The sequence below is a fragment of the Ambystoma mexicanum genome, chromosome 3p, assembly GCF_040938575.1.
Source record: "Ambystoma mexicanum isolate Mex_15411 chromosome 3p, UKY_AmexF1_1, whole genome shotgun sequence".
Lineage (NCBI taxonomy): Eukaryota > Metazoa > Chordata > Amphibia > Caudata > Ambystomatidae > Ambystoma > Ambystoma mexicanum.
The window spans coordinates 870,137,049-870,151,913 of NC_090925.1; the positions used below are offsets into that span (position 1 = coordinate 870,137,049).

Consider the following 14,865-nt stretch of genomic DNA (forward strand, 5'->3'; position numbering starts at 1 on the left):
GTGGCGCAGGTTTGAGTGAGACCTGGGATATGGGTATAGGAGATGCGAGTCTGGCCGAGGTGGTGGGTTGTTTGCAACTGGTGCCTGTGGAAAAGGGGAAGGAGCTTTGGGAAGACAAGGTTGGATTTTGTTGAATGCTTTTAGAAGGGCACATCAACAGAATGTAGAATTGCAGACTAGTGTCCTAAAAGTGGAAAAGGAGCTGGCCGCCGAGAAACAGATTGCGTTAACGCAGCAGCTTCAAATGAAGTTGTATCATGACACGGCGGATAAATATCAAGAAGTAGGTGAGCGAGCTGCTGTAAGGGTTGCTCGATACAAATATCGAAAGAGAAGAGAAAGGGTAAATACCCGTAAGGTAGCAAAAGTAATTGCCTCAGCAGGGGTTGATTGGAACCCGACCAATGAGATGGAGATGCATTTGACAGTACTAGTTCAGAGACTGGTTGTTGCCTCGAGATGCCTCGAGATGACATTGATGGAATCGAGACCTGAGAAATGTATCGGCCATATTAAAAGCGAGCGCTCGAAGGAAAAGAACGGTATCAATAAGTGACGAGGCAAGACATGAATAAGCCAAACGGGGACAAGGTCCCTCCTGCGCCGCCTGAGGAGGAAGGCGTAGAGCGGTCCATGGGGATGCCTTCACCATATCAGCCGACCTATGCTGATTTGCAGAATGTTGTGAGCGCAATGTTGTAGACGGAATCCAAATATACGCACTGAAAATATTAATAGGATTGTGGTCAAACTCTGTTAGCGGCTGCCCGCATTAAGGTAGACAGACAGCCTCATGTGAATGTAAAGTTGTTCTGGCAATCGGGGAATACACAAGAGGTTTGCACCTTAATTGATACTGGGGCGGAGGCTTCATTGATTCATGTGATTCCTTCAAGATTTAATGGCAGGCATTTTACCATTACGGGATAGGAGGCGAAGAGACCCTTCGTCCAAGCCCGACGAAAAGAAGGTGACCTCAGACCGGTCCTGCATAGGCAATTATCCTGGAGGTGGTTTAGTGGATTTGACAATGTTGGAGGACTATTTTCAACATGAGGTTGGGGAAATAATGAACTGATAAAAACCAATTAAAACAGAGGACTGGTGAGTCACTATTGACATGGATGATCAGATTGTTTGATGGTGGTGTGGCGGGTCTTTTGATAGACACGACGGACGCTTCAAGGTTCCTGTCCCATGAAACCCATATTCAAGAGGTAATGCGTGAAGGGCCACATGCCGATGACTAGAGGAGAGAACCGCAAATATCATTATTGAAATTAGTGTCTCAAGGGTGTAATCGCAAGTATCCGATTACTTTTGACTAGCCTAGCGAGGAGAAGAAATGGTACACATTGAGAGAGGCAATTCAAAGGCTTAGGGCGCATGCCATGAAAGAAGCCATCCATATTGAGGATCCCGTACATATAGGGGTAGTGGCATTATCAGTTTCAGCTAGAAATACCATTATTTGAACTGCCCCCCTGGCATACAATAATGCCCTTATGACTCTGCTGGTGGGGATGACTGGATAGATAACAGATGAGGTGATAGATGCTATCAGACAATTGGCTGACTTAGGTGAATGGGACAAAACAGAAGAGATACCCTGTGAGAAAGAGAGAGAGAGAGAGAGGGGCACAGTGACAGATGAACCCCTGGGAAGAGGTTTGATAGTCGAGGTTCTCGTGTATCCAGAAATGAAATGTTTTTGGTGCTACTAAAAAATGGAGTGCCTCGAGATGACATTGGTGGAATCGAGACCTGAGAAATGTATCGGCTATATTAAAAGCGAGCGCTCGAAGGAAAAGAACGGTACCAATAAGCGACGAGGCAAGACATGAATAAGCCAAACGGGGACAAGGTCCCTCCTGCGCCGCCTGAGGAGGAAGGCGTAGAGCGGTCCATGGGGATGCCTTCACCATATCAGCCGACCTATGCTGATTTGCAGAATGTTGTGAGCGCAATGTTGTAGACGGAATCCAAATATACGCACTGAAAATATTAATAGGATTGTGGTCAAACTCTGTTAGCGGCTGCCCGCATTAAGGTAGACAGACAGCCTCATGTGAATGTAAAGTTGTTCTGGCAATCGGGGGAATACACAAGAGGTTTGCACAATTGATACTGGGGCAGAGGCTTCATTGATTCATGTGATTCCTTCAAGATTTAATGGCAGGCATTTTACCATTACGGGATAGGAGGCGAAGAGACCCTTGCGGTCCAAACTAGAGTTGATATGAAAATTGGAAATTTAAAAAGGGATGAATACCAAGTGTTGATTGTTCCCATACCTGAATACATTATTGGCTTTGATATTTTGGAGGAGTTGACATTAGGATTGGGAGGTAAAACCAATTTGGGGTGAGTGCATTGACATGTACTCCCGTCCTTGTGGGGAAATTGCAAATGCCCCCTTTGCAGATTCCCTTGGCTACAAAATGGGTATCTGTGAAACAAATATTGTGTTCCTGGGGGCAGAAGGAGATTTCAGACACCATTAAGGGATATGTTGATGCAAACGTGTTACGACCTTTAACCACAGCTTGGAACAATCCGGTCTGGCTGGTCAAGAACAAGAAGCCGGATGGAAACTATTGGATGATTGTGGGTTATCGTGAGTTGAATAGGTACACTCCTCCGTTAGTACCCGCAGTTCCTGATGCGATTACCTCGATTGAGAATGTGCAGAAGTTCAAAGGAACTTGCTATGCTGCGATAGACCTGGCAAATGCATTTTTCACTGTGTCGATTGCAGACGAATGTCAAGAGCAGTTTGTATTTTCTTGGCATGCGAGGTAGTATACTTTCCAACGTTTGCCTTTGGGGTACATGCATAGTCTGACTATCTGTCACGGGCTGGTGGCAGAACATTTGGATACAATTCTGTGCAAACCTGATGTACAGATTTCACACTATATTGATGACATTTTGATACACGGAAAGGATGAGCAGAGTGTGCGGATGCACCTAGTCCTCATTATAGTGGGACTAAGGAAAGAAGGATGGGAGATTAATAAAACCAAAATCCAAGGTCCAGCGGAGACTGATTTTTCTGGGAATTCAGTGGCATAATGGGCATCGAGAAATGGTGCCAAATGCAAAACAAAAGGTTCTTGAGTTTCCTACACCTATGAATAAGGAAAAAGCTCAGAGGTTCATAGGGTTGTTTGGGTTCTGGAGACAGCATGTACCACATTTGGGGCAGATTGTTACACCCCTATATGTAGTGACAGGAAAGAAATTAATTTTGAGTGGGGAGAGGAGTAAGAGAAAGCATTTCAGTTAGCCAAATAAACTATTCAGAGAGTGCTTAATTTATAGCCATTGAGGGCAGGGGAAGTGGAATTAAATGTGTCTGTACAGGAAAACAATGCCAATTGGAGTTTCTGGCAGAAACAGGATGAAAGCATGTCCCTTTCGGGTTTTGGAGTCGCAAGTTACCCGAAGCCAGTGACCGATATATTCCTTTTGAAAAACAGTTGTTGGCATGTTATTGGGCTCTTGTGGATACAGAGCAAATGACCGTGGTTCACGATGTATTGATCTGACTGGAAATTCCGATCATGCAGTGGGTACTGAGTTCTCCTAAAACACATCGAATAGGACATGTTCAAGAGGATAGCATTATTAAATGGAAGTGGCACATTCAAGATCGTGCCAAAACAGGAAAGGGTAAAATTCCAAAATTACATGAGCAAGTGGCTGGTATTCCGTTGGGTTAATTTGGAACCTTCAGAGGAGACCGAAGTTAGGGAGTCCCCTGTAAAGTGGGGAGTCCTTTATGGAGAGTTGACAAGTGAACAAACTCAACATGCATGGTTTACTCATGGTTCAGCCAAATATGTGTGGACTGAGCGACACTGGAAAGCAGTGGCATAAAATCCCAAAATGAAGAAAATATTGACCACCTCAAGAAAAGGAAAAAGTAGTCAATTTGGCGAATTATATGCAGTTTATCAAGCATTGAATCAAGAAGTGCCTGGTTGTTGTTATAAATACACAGACTCATGGTCTGTTGCGAATGGGCTGGCCGTTTGGCAGTCAACATGGCAAAAGAATGGATGGAAGATTCATGCCAAAAAGGTGTGGAGTAAAGAGTTGTGGCAGGATATTGCTGACATGTTAATGCAGAGCGTGGTGACTGTATATAATGTAGATGCTCACTGCGCAACTGCTGCGGTAGATGAACATGCCAAAATTTCATCTATGGAGGCGAGGTCTGAAGAAAATGATCTTGAAGGGATTGCTAAGTGGGCACACCAGAAAAGTGGGCATCTTGGAGAAAAGGCTACTATCAGGTGGGCGCAAGATCAAGGAATTGTCATGATGCCTATCCCCGGGGCACCAGACCAGGTCCAGCAACCCCGGAAGCAGGCATCAAGTTGCTAGGGGCTGTTTGGGGGCGGTCCTGGCGCCTATGGCGTCAGGCTCATATGGAGAGTCAGTCCTGGGGCCATAGGCGCCAGGCTCATAGAGTAGAAATTACCTGATGCAGACCATGCTGCAAGCTTACCTGATGCAGACCATGCTGCAGAGCTCCAAGCCAAATGAGGCTTGGAAGGGACTATTTTACCTAAGTTTTTTTTTTTTACTCGGGTGGGGCTGGGGAGGAATACTTAACTGGGACTACTTTGGAGGCTATTTAAACCACGCCGAAGAGCAGCACACGGTTCGCGTTATTCTGCATCCAGCAGCGTAACGCTCACCCTGTCTGCAAGCCTGCATCCAGTCTTCAGCCACGCCCGCCTCGAGTCTCCAGCTCCTAGAAAAAGGGATTAACAGAAGGAGAAAAGGTTAGAATTAGAGCAAAACCTTTGATCCTTACCTGAATTCCGGATCCACCGCGCCTTCGAGCTGGAAGAAAGAAGCATTTTACGTGCGCCGCCTCGCCTGCTGCAGCGCCATGCTGAACTCACCAGCCTTCGCAGCATCCTCACGATCCACCGCATCCTTCTGCACGTTCCCACCACACTCTGGCACCTAAGGGGAACACAAGAACAACAAAGGTGAGCCAAGGGAATAAACAGAGGCAATAGTAACTACCCCCATAGACTTACCTGATTACCGCCGGGGGGTACTATTCCTCTTCACGGGTCGGCGCAGTCTCCATTGCATCCTCGCCGTACCCCAGCCCCTAAGGGGAACGAAAGGACAACAAGGTGAGACAAAGGGACAAACAAGGGGAACTCTTCTCACCGCAATAGACTTACCTAATTTTACCGCCGGAGGCATTATTCCCCGAACTTCATATTTTCTCTCCACACCTGAATAAGGGAGCAAGCAACAGGTTAAATTCTGGCCTTATTTTATTGAACTGTGTAGGATAAGCCAAATCCTTACCTGAACTTCGTCAGCTACCACGAGGAACTCTTCGCTGGGGTCAAGCTGCAAACTGCAAGGAATCGGACAAGAGTGAAAGTCAGACATGTGAACTCTTACGAACTACATACTTTTCGGAGTCAATATTGTTCTGGAACTCACCAATTCCTTTGAGCCAGTGAAGCAACTGGTTATCAACGCACCCCTGCGCTCAATGCAGGATGGAGAGCTCATCTTTTCAAACCATCAGGTGAGACTATAAGAGGGGACATCAAAGGTGATCTGTGGGGAGAACAGCAGGGGTGGGGGGATTTACGCTCAACTCCATGGGTGGTTAATTCCCTTTCTCCATTTGCAGAAGAATATTCCTACGGGCCAAGCAAACGAAGCTAGGTGGGCCAGTCCAGTCCGTCATCTAGGCCCTACGCGTCACATTGGTGGAGAGCGCAGCTGTCCAGTTCAGATCGACGCCTTTGTGGGAGCCAGGTGAGCGTAACAGAACGCGAAGCCTACCCACAAATTCCCACCCGGGCGTTATGGATACCTCAGAGACTGACCAATTGGCCCAATTAGTAGGGGAATTGAGGGCTGAAGTGCATTCCGCCTGTCAAGAAACCAATGCTCTTAGCAGAGAACTGATTTTGTCAGAGGAGCAAACTGATGACCTTGCTAGGCAACTATTGCAAAGCCAGGCTGGACAAGCACCTCTACCTGGTTCCGGGGGAAATCCAGCTCCTGTGTTATCGAGTAACCCTGTGCAAATAAACCTACCAGGAAATATTCCATTAGCTCCACCCGAACGCTTTGCCAGAGATCCCAAAAGGTTTGCCGTGTTTATGAACCAATGCCGCTTGCTCTTTTTATGCAGACCTGGAGCCTTCCCAAACAATCAAGCCAAGGTAGCCTTTGTATTGTCATATCTCAGCGGCAGTGCAGCTGATTGGTCAATTCATCTAGTTACTCAGGATGACCCAATTCTTGGGATTTTCAGGGCTTTCAAACTAGCATGGAAAGACTATTTGCCCGGCACTCCCAAGGACAGGCCCTGGATAGTGAACTTTTGTCCCTACGACAGGGTAACCAGGACCTTCTATCCTATATCGCAACCTTTAATAGGTTGATAGTGGAAACTGGATGGCCTGAGGTAAAACGAATCACGTTATTTCATCGAGGGCTTCGAGGAGAACTCAAGGATGTCTTGGCTCAAGTCGTGAACCCACCTCAAGACTGCGCTGAATATATAGACTTAGTGGTCCAGTTAGATCACAGACTTCAGAACAGAAAGGCTGATCGAGCCAAGTTTGAGAATCGGGTGTTGGTCAAAACCCATGCTAACCCCAAAGGAGCAGATGCTTCAGAACCCATGCATATCAGAGGGGTTAAAGGACCCTTAACCCAGAAGGAAAGAGAAAGGAGACAGCAAATGCAATTGTGTCTATATTGTGGAACTTCTGGGCATTTTCTACGGGATTGCCCTGTAAAATCACCCAAGAAGGTGGTAGGAGCTGCTGATAAAAGCCATATGGAGTCAGACTCGGGAAACGACCACGCCCGATAAGCGTAGGGGTCCGCTTGCCGAGCTTGAAGAAGGATACTCAGACCTCGCATTTCATCATACCAATGGTCCTCGTAGATCCAGTGCAGCCATCTCATATGCATGCATTAAGGGCATAAATTGATAGCGGGGCCATAGGAAACTATGTGGACTATGAATTGGCTTCCAGGATGAATCTACCTCTCTGCCGAAAAACCACCTCAGATGTCATCACCACAGTCGATGGAACTGAAATTGCCTCTGGGCCTGTAACTCATTCCACCGCAGAGATGACACTATTGGGTCAGGATGGGCATCGAGACACTATTGTGTTTGATCTAATCAAAGCCCCACAGTTCCAAATAATACTGGGGATACCTTGGTTGGAAACACATAATCCTTGTATTGATTGGCGAGAGAAGAGAATAACCTTCCCGAATTGTGCACAAACCTGTTACCCAAAGAAAAATCAGAACGCAGGCCTGGCCACAGTAACCACAGCAGTCATGCAACTACCTCCAGAATACCAAGAATTCCAGGATGTCTTCCAAAAGGAACAGGCAAACACCTAACCTCCTCACAGATCGTACGATTGTCAAATCGATCTCATACCCGGTGCACAAACCCCTTGCAGCAGGATCTATGCCCTTACGGAACCTGAGAACCTTCACCTATGACAATACTTAGACCAGTACCTTGCCAATGGCTTTATTCGCCCATCCAAGTCCCCTGCATCTTCAGCTTTGTTCTTCGTGCCCAAAAAGGAAGGCGACCTCAGAATGTGCATAGACTACCGCACATTGAACCAGATAACTGTTAAGAACCGATACCCATTGCCTCTGATCCCTGAACTACTAGACCAAGTGAAGGACGCTTGTATATACACTAAATTAGATCTCCGGGGGGCATACCATCTGGTACGTGTAAAAGAGGGTGACGAATGGAAGACTGCTTTCCGCACTAAGTATGGGTTATTCGAATACCAGGTGATGCCTTTCGGGTTGTGCAATGCACCAGCAGCCTTCCAATACTTCATGAACAATGTCCTTTGTGAAGTCATTGACGTTTGTGTTGTCGTGTATATCGATGATATTCTAGTATACTCCTCTTCAGAATCTGACCATGTGAAGCACGTCCGAGCAGTCCTTGAGAAATTGCGCCAGCACAAACTATATGCAAAACTAGAAAAATGCGTTTTTCATGCCACAGAAGTTGAATTCCTTGGGTTTATCCTGACCTCAAAGGGAGTCCGAATGGACTCACGAAAGGTGGACGCAATCCTTAAATGGCCATCACCAAGTTCAGTTAAAGGAGTACAAAGCATGCTCGGCTTTGCCAATTTCTACCGCAGATTCATCCCAGATTTTTCACATGTCGTACATCCCATCACAGCACTCTTGCGAAAAAATAAACGCTTTATGTAGACGGAAGAAGCTGTAAAGGCCTTCCAAGAGCTGAAAGCGAAATTCACGTCTGCACCTGTGTTAAAGCACCCGCGCCCTGAACTTCCATACATAGTGGAAACTGATGCATCCAGTCTAGCCATGGGAGCTGTCCTGTCTCAAAAGGACCCTGAAACTGGCCAGCTTCACCCAGTAGCATTTTGGTCCAGAAAGTTCTCCACACCCGAGTTAAACTATGCGGTTACCGACAAGGAGTTATTAGCCATTAAATCCGCCTTCAAGGCTTGGCGGCACTATCTTCTCGGTGCCAGGCATACCATTACTGTGATTACCGATCACCGGAACTTGCAGTATTTAAAAACAGCGAAGGCCCAATCGTCACGTCAACTCCGATGGGCATTGTTCTTTGCCAAGTTCGATTTTGTGATAACCCATCGACCAGGTTGTAAGAATGGTAAAGCCTTATCCCGAATAGGGATGGAGAACCCAGAACCAGTACCTATAATTTCCGAACAAAGGATTCTTGGCATGACTACTCTACAGACACTAGAGGACATTCAGGTAAAGATCCAGCAACTCTTTGATCCTACAGTCCTGCGGGACTGGGTAAAGAAAGGCCGGACTACTCTGTCACCAATTATCTGCCTTATTACCAAGGGCGGCTATTTCTGCCACAGAAGGAACTACAAGAGCTAGTCCTTTCCCGTTATCATGATACCCTAATGGAGGGGCACCCAGGTATTGCAAAAACTGAAGCTAAAATTAAAGGACAATTCTGGTGGCCCACCTGGCGAAAGGATATTAAATCATTTGTGATGTCTTGTGGCATTTGCGCCCAAAACAAAAGTCAAAAGAAAAAATCAGCTGGACTCTTACCACCTTTAGACATTCCGCCTACACCATGGCACACCTTATCGTTAGACTTTATTACCGATTTACCTCCTTGTAATGGGTTTAACACCATTCTAGTTATTGTGGATCTTTTTTCCAAGATGGCCCACTTTATTCCTTTAAAAGGACTACCTTCAGCCTCAATCCTGGCCAAAGAATTCCTCGAAAACATTGTTCGCATACATGGATTTCCGTCCGTGTTGGTCTCTGACCGGGGCAGTCAATTCATTTCACATTTTTGGAAGAAATGTTGTCAATTGGCACAAATCGACGTGAGATTATCAACCACTCACCACCCCCACACCAATGGTCTCTCGGAGAGGACCAACCAGACTCTTGAACAATACCTGCGTTGTATGTTACATCAGACTGAGAGTAATTGGAAGGACATTCTTTGGATCGCCGAATATGCATACAATAATTCAGTGCATTCTGGAACTGGACAAAGCCCCTTTTATACCCTTAATGGGCACCACCCTCGAACCTCAGACCTTGACTCACCCCAACACTTAGAAATGCCCGCAGTGGACCATCTACACGCTACGATTACACAAGCCTTTAAGGAGGCAACTGCACATTTAAAACAGGCGAAGGAGAGATATAAGAAAGATGCTGATCGGCATAGAAGTGATACTCCACAGTACCAGATAGGGGACCGAGTATGGTTGGCCACTAAACACATATCTCTCAAGGGAATGCGGACCTTTAACCATAGATATTTGGGACCTTAATCTATTAAGGCCATTATCAACCCGGTGGCCGTCAAGTTGGACTTACCTGCTAATATGCAAATTCACCCCGTCTTTCATGTGTCACTTTTGAAGCCAGTGCAACCAGGGGCAAGACTAACCAAGCCACCAGACCCTATCCTTATAGACAGGGAACCTGAATTTGAAGTTAAGAACATCCTGGATTCCAAGATGGTGAAGTCAAAACTTTTTTATTTAATCAACTGGAAAGGTTACGGACCACAGGAAAGGTCTTGGGAACCTAGTGACCACGTGCATGCACCTCGATTGGGGAAAAGATTCCACCAGAATTTCCCAGACAAACCAAAACCACGGGGAAGAACGACTTTAGGAGGGGCCTTGGGGGGTGGGGGGGGATTGCTGTCATGATGCCTATCCTCGGGGAACCAGACCAGGTCCAGCAAACCCGGAAGCAGGCATCAAGTTATTTTGAGCAAGCCCAAAAACCCCTGCTAGGGGCTGTTTGGGTGCGGTCCTGGCACCTATGGCGCCAGGCTCATATGGAGAGTCAGTCCTGGCGCCATAGGCGCCAGGCTCATAGAGTAGAACTTAGCTGATGCAGACCATGCTGCAAGCTTACCTGATGCAGACCATGCTGCAGAGCTCCAAGCCAAATGAGGCTTGGAAGGGACTATTTTACCTAGGGACTATTTTTTACTCGGGTGGGGCTGAGGAGGAATATTTACATGGGACTACTTTGGAGGCTATTTAAACCACGCCCGAAGAGCAGCACACGCTTCGCGTTATTCTGCATCCAGCAGCGTAAAGCTCACCGTGTCTGCAAGCCTGCATCCAGTCTTCTGCCACGCCCGCCTGGAGTCTGCAGCTTCTAGAAAAAGGGAGGAACAGAAGGAGAAAAGGTTAGAATAAGAGCAAAACCTTTGATCCTTACCTGAATTCCCGATCCACCGCGCCTTCGAGCTGGAAGAAAGAAGCATTTTACGCGCGCCGCCTCGCCTGCTGCAGCTCCGTACTGAACTCACCAGCCTTTGCAGCATCCTCCCGATCCACCACATCCTTCTGCATGTTCCCGCCGCACTCTGGCACTTAAGGGGAACACAAGAACAACAAAGGTGAGCCAAGGGAATAAACAGAGGCAATAGTAACTACCCCCATAGACTTACCTGATTGCCGCCGGGGGGGACTATTCCGCTTGACAGGTCGGCGCAGTCTGCATCCTCGCCGTACCCCGGCCCCTAAGGAGAAAGAAAGGACAACAAGGTGAGACAAATACTTACCTAATTTTACCGCCGGAGGCATTATTTCCTGAACTTCATATTTTCTCTCCACACCTGAATAAGGGAGCAAGCAACAGGTTACAGTCTGGCCTTATTTTATTGAACTGTGTAGGATAAGCCAAATCCTTACCTGAACTTCGTCAGCTACCACGAGGAACTCTTCGCTGGGGTCAAGCTGCAAACTGCAAGGAATCGGACAAGAGTGAAAGTCAGATATGTGAACTCTTACGAACTACATACTTTTTGGAGTCAATATTGTTCTGGAACTCGCCAATTCCTTCGAGCCAGTGAAGCAACTGGTTATCAACGCGCCCCTGCGCTACATGCAGGATGGAGAGCTCATCTTTTCAAACCATCAGGTGAGACTATAAGAGGGGACATCAAAGGTGATCTGTAGGGAGAACTGCAGGGGCGGGGGGATTTACGCTCAACTCCACGGGTGGTTAATTCCCTTTCTCCATTTGCAGAAGAATATTCCTACGGGCCAAGCAAACGGAGCTAGGTGGGCCAGTCCAGTCCGTCATCTCGGCCCTACGCGTCACATTGGTGGAGAGCGCAGCTGTCCAGTTCAGATCGACGCCTCTGTGGGAGCCAGGTGAGCGTAACAGGAATTAGCATTCCTTTGGGGATTGTGATAACTGTGATTTCACAATATCCACTATGCCAACATCAAAAACAGAGATCTATTCTGCATGTAATTCAGGGTACATTGAATCGAGAACGAGGGACATTACCTGGACAAATTTGGCAGATAGTTTATATTGGTCCGATGCCGATCAGCAAAGGATGTCAATATGCATGTACATTTGTGGACAGGTTTTCTGGATTCTTGATGGTGTTGCCATGCAAGAGAGCCACACAATTGAATACGATTAAATTGTTAGATCAAGTGGCAATGTATTATGGAGTATCTTTACAGATTCAAAGTAACAATGGGTCACATTTTAAAGGAAAATTAATTCAAGACTATTGTCAGGAAAAGGGAATGGAATCCCCCCCAAGGCTTTGGGGTTGATTGAGAAAATGCATGGATGTTGAAAGAACAGTTGCGGAAATCTGGTCAGGATGATCTGAAAGGGTGGCGTGAGCATGTGTTGGATACAGTGCAAAGACTAAATAACAGACCAATCGCCAATGGCGAGTCTCCATTAATGTGTATGTTAACGCCAGCCTTACAAATGAAGCCGAACCAAGCATGTGAGACATTAATGTACTGGGAAATGTCACCCAGAGTGCTAGCTCCTTATTGGGCTACACGAGTCTGCAGGGGTGGATTTACATGCTAGAGAAGAGATCAGGTTAGAAACCAGAGGAATCAGGGACATTGACATAGGAATTGGAGTACAAATCCCATCAGAACATATGGGATTAATTGACCCTAGATCTGGATTAGCATTGAGGGGGATCCAAGTGTTGGGGGGAATTGTGGACGTGGACTATCAAGGAGAGATGAAAGTAATTTTGATCAATAATGGAGAGAACATGCTACCTATCCACAAAGGTAATAGGGTGGCACAATTGATTGTTGTACCTGTAAAATTATCTATGGTGAAGAAGGGTGAGCCACCCATGGTGATAACTACCTATGTTGACAGAGGTTTTGGCTCATCAGACAAAATGGTTCCGAAAGCAAAGGTTTGGGCTGATAAACCTAGTGGTCTGCCGGTTCCGGCAGATGTAATTGCAGCCGGGGAAGATCAAGTTGTTCTTGTAATGGAACCAGGGAAACGCAAATGGAGTCATGTTCCTGCTGACAGATGTTATTTACATGAGTGATGTACTTCACTGATATGTTGTTTTGTTCTGAATTATTTCTTTCTCCAGACCCTGTGTGTGGTGTTTGTGCTTTTGCATTTCTGTGGAGTGCATTCGGAAGGGTCCGGGGACATGCAAGGAACAGTGGCAGATGTCTCTATTTCGCTGCTGAATTCGACGATATGGATGACGAATGATGACTTTGAGGTTACCACGTTGCCTACTTCCGATTCGACGACGCAATATTGTGATTCCTCAAGGAAACATCGTGGACATGGGCATGATGTTATGCCCCCTTCCGCGACTTCTGTGTCTTTTTTGTGGCATGGCTATGCTGCTATTGTCCAACAGCCAGAGAATGTATGGGTCTTTCTAGCCCGTCGTGTGTACACTTCTGCTTGGCTGATGTTCACAATGCTGCAGACTTGATTTCTGTGGAGTACTGCATAATGATTCACTCGTGGAAGATTCCGATGTCAGAGGCTCTTTTTCTGTTTATGAGTACTGTACATTTTGTGTGGACACAGATCGCAAATCGTGAAACATGACCCGTATTGTTACCTATGTTATTGCTCCTGCTGATGTGTGTTATGTGAGGACTTGTGATCCTCTGCCTATTGGAACATGTCAACAATTGGATTTGGCTAATGATCAAAGTGGCATGGCTTTTGAAAAACGTTTATGTGTCTGATATAAGTCTGTTTGTACTGATGTGTCTAATGATATGTTCTGTAAGTTTACTGTTTTAGCTGCCAGTCATATTCTCCATGTTAAACTACCTATGGGGTGGCTATTTTCCTGCAGTAACTTTACCTATTCCTATATTCCAGCTAACATTTCCAGTGGCCCTTGTGCTTTAACACACCTTAGTTTGATGAGATTTCCTTTGCAGCCTGCTATTCGTAGTTGTGCGCGTGCTGTGCATCAAATTGGCTTGTCCTCTGATTGTGATTCCAATGTTCACCTGTTGTTTGAAGCTGAGATCTTGGTGCTTGCAATTTCCTTGGTGGACATTTTTTGGTTTAGCTGCTGTGGGCTATAAATCCTTAATTAAATTAGCTTGCGTGGTAGTTAAAGGACTTAATGAGACTTCTCAAGCTTTGATTTAGCTGCTGTTAGATAAAAAGATATTTTAGAAAGGCTATTTTGCATAACAGGGCTGCTCTCGATTATTTGTTTTTGAAGCATAATTTAGGTATTAATGCCGTAGAAGGAATGTGCTGTTTTGACCTGGAAGACAGTTCCCATTGAGAAACATATTGGTGGGTTAAGAGACCTCATTTCTCAAGTTACTCAGGATTAGGGCAGGAGCTGACGGGATCAGGTTTTTCATGGATTCCAGCGGCCTTGCGTTATTTTTTTTGTTTGGATTTATGCAATGCTTATTGTTTTCATTGTCTGTTGCATTTCTTGCATCCCGACTTTATGGGAGATGTTTCGTCGGTTTCGTGAACCGTCTTTTCGTCCATTGGGTTATGGCAGTTGATTGTCCAAAGGGTGGAGTGTAATGTGTGTTTGAAAATGTGCTGAAAAACATGGCACTGGTGCGCGGCCAGCTCACTATGAGAGGATAGTTGTTGTATTGTTCGCTCAAGGACGACCTGAGAAGGGAATTGGAGATGTGCAGGTGCAGTGATAAGGGGAGCTGGGAAGGAACGCGTGGGAGACTAACTGGGTTTTTCTACTACTAACTGGATTTTTCCACTGTGTGCCTCACTTGCTTGCTGTCTGTCCTTCACCCAGGGACGGTTGGCAACCTAGGAGGGGCTGGGATTTTTTACCCCCTTAAGGGTAGAGGTATCCTGGTGGAAGACAGAGAATTGGAACCCTGGGTAATGAAGTCTTGCTGAGAGGAAGGACGCTCCGCTCCAGACCTGGTTATTACATGTGATCTCTCTGCCTACCTGCCTTGGGACTGGGTTGTGTTTTGTGGCCGAGATGACGTTTTCTCCTGCAACTAGAATAACGGTGAA

The 14,865-nt window shown here is 46.3% G+C and overlaps 1 protein-coding gene across 1 annotated transcript in view; it reads left to right on the plus strand.

Annotated features, from left to right (window-relative positions):
- LOC138581031 (sulfotransferase 1B1-like) overlaps positions 1-14,865 on the plus strand; it is a 537,627-nt gene that overhangs the window by 56,539 nt on the left and 466,223 nt on the right. The gene's annotated exons all lie outside the window — the stretch shown is intronic.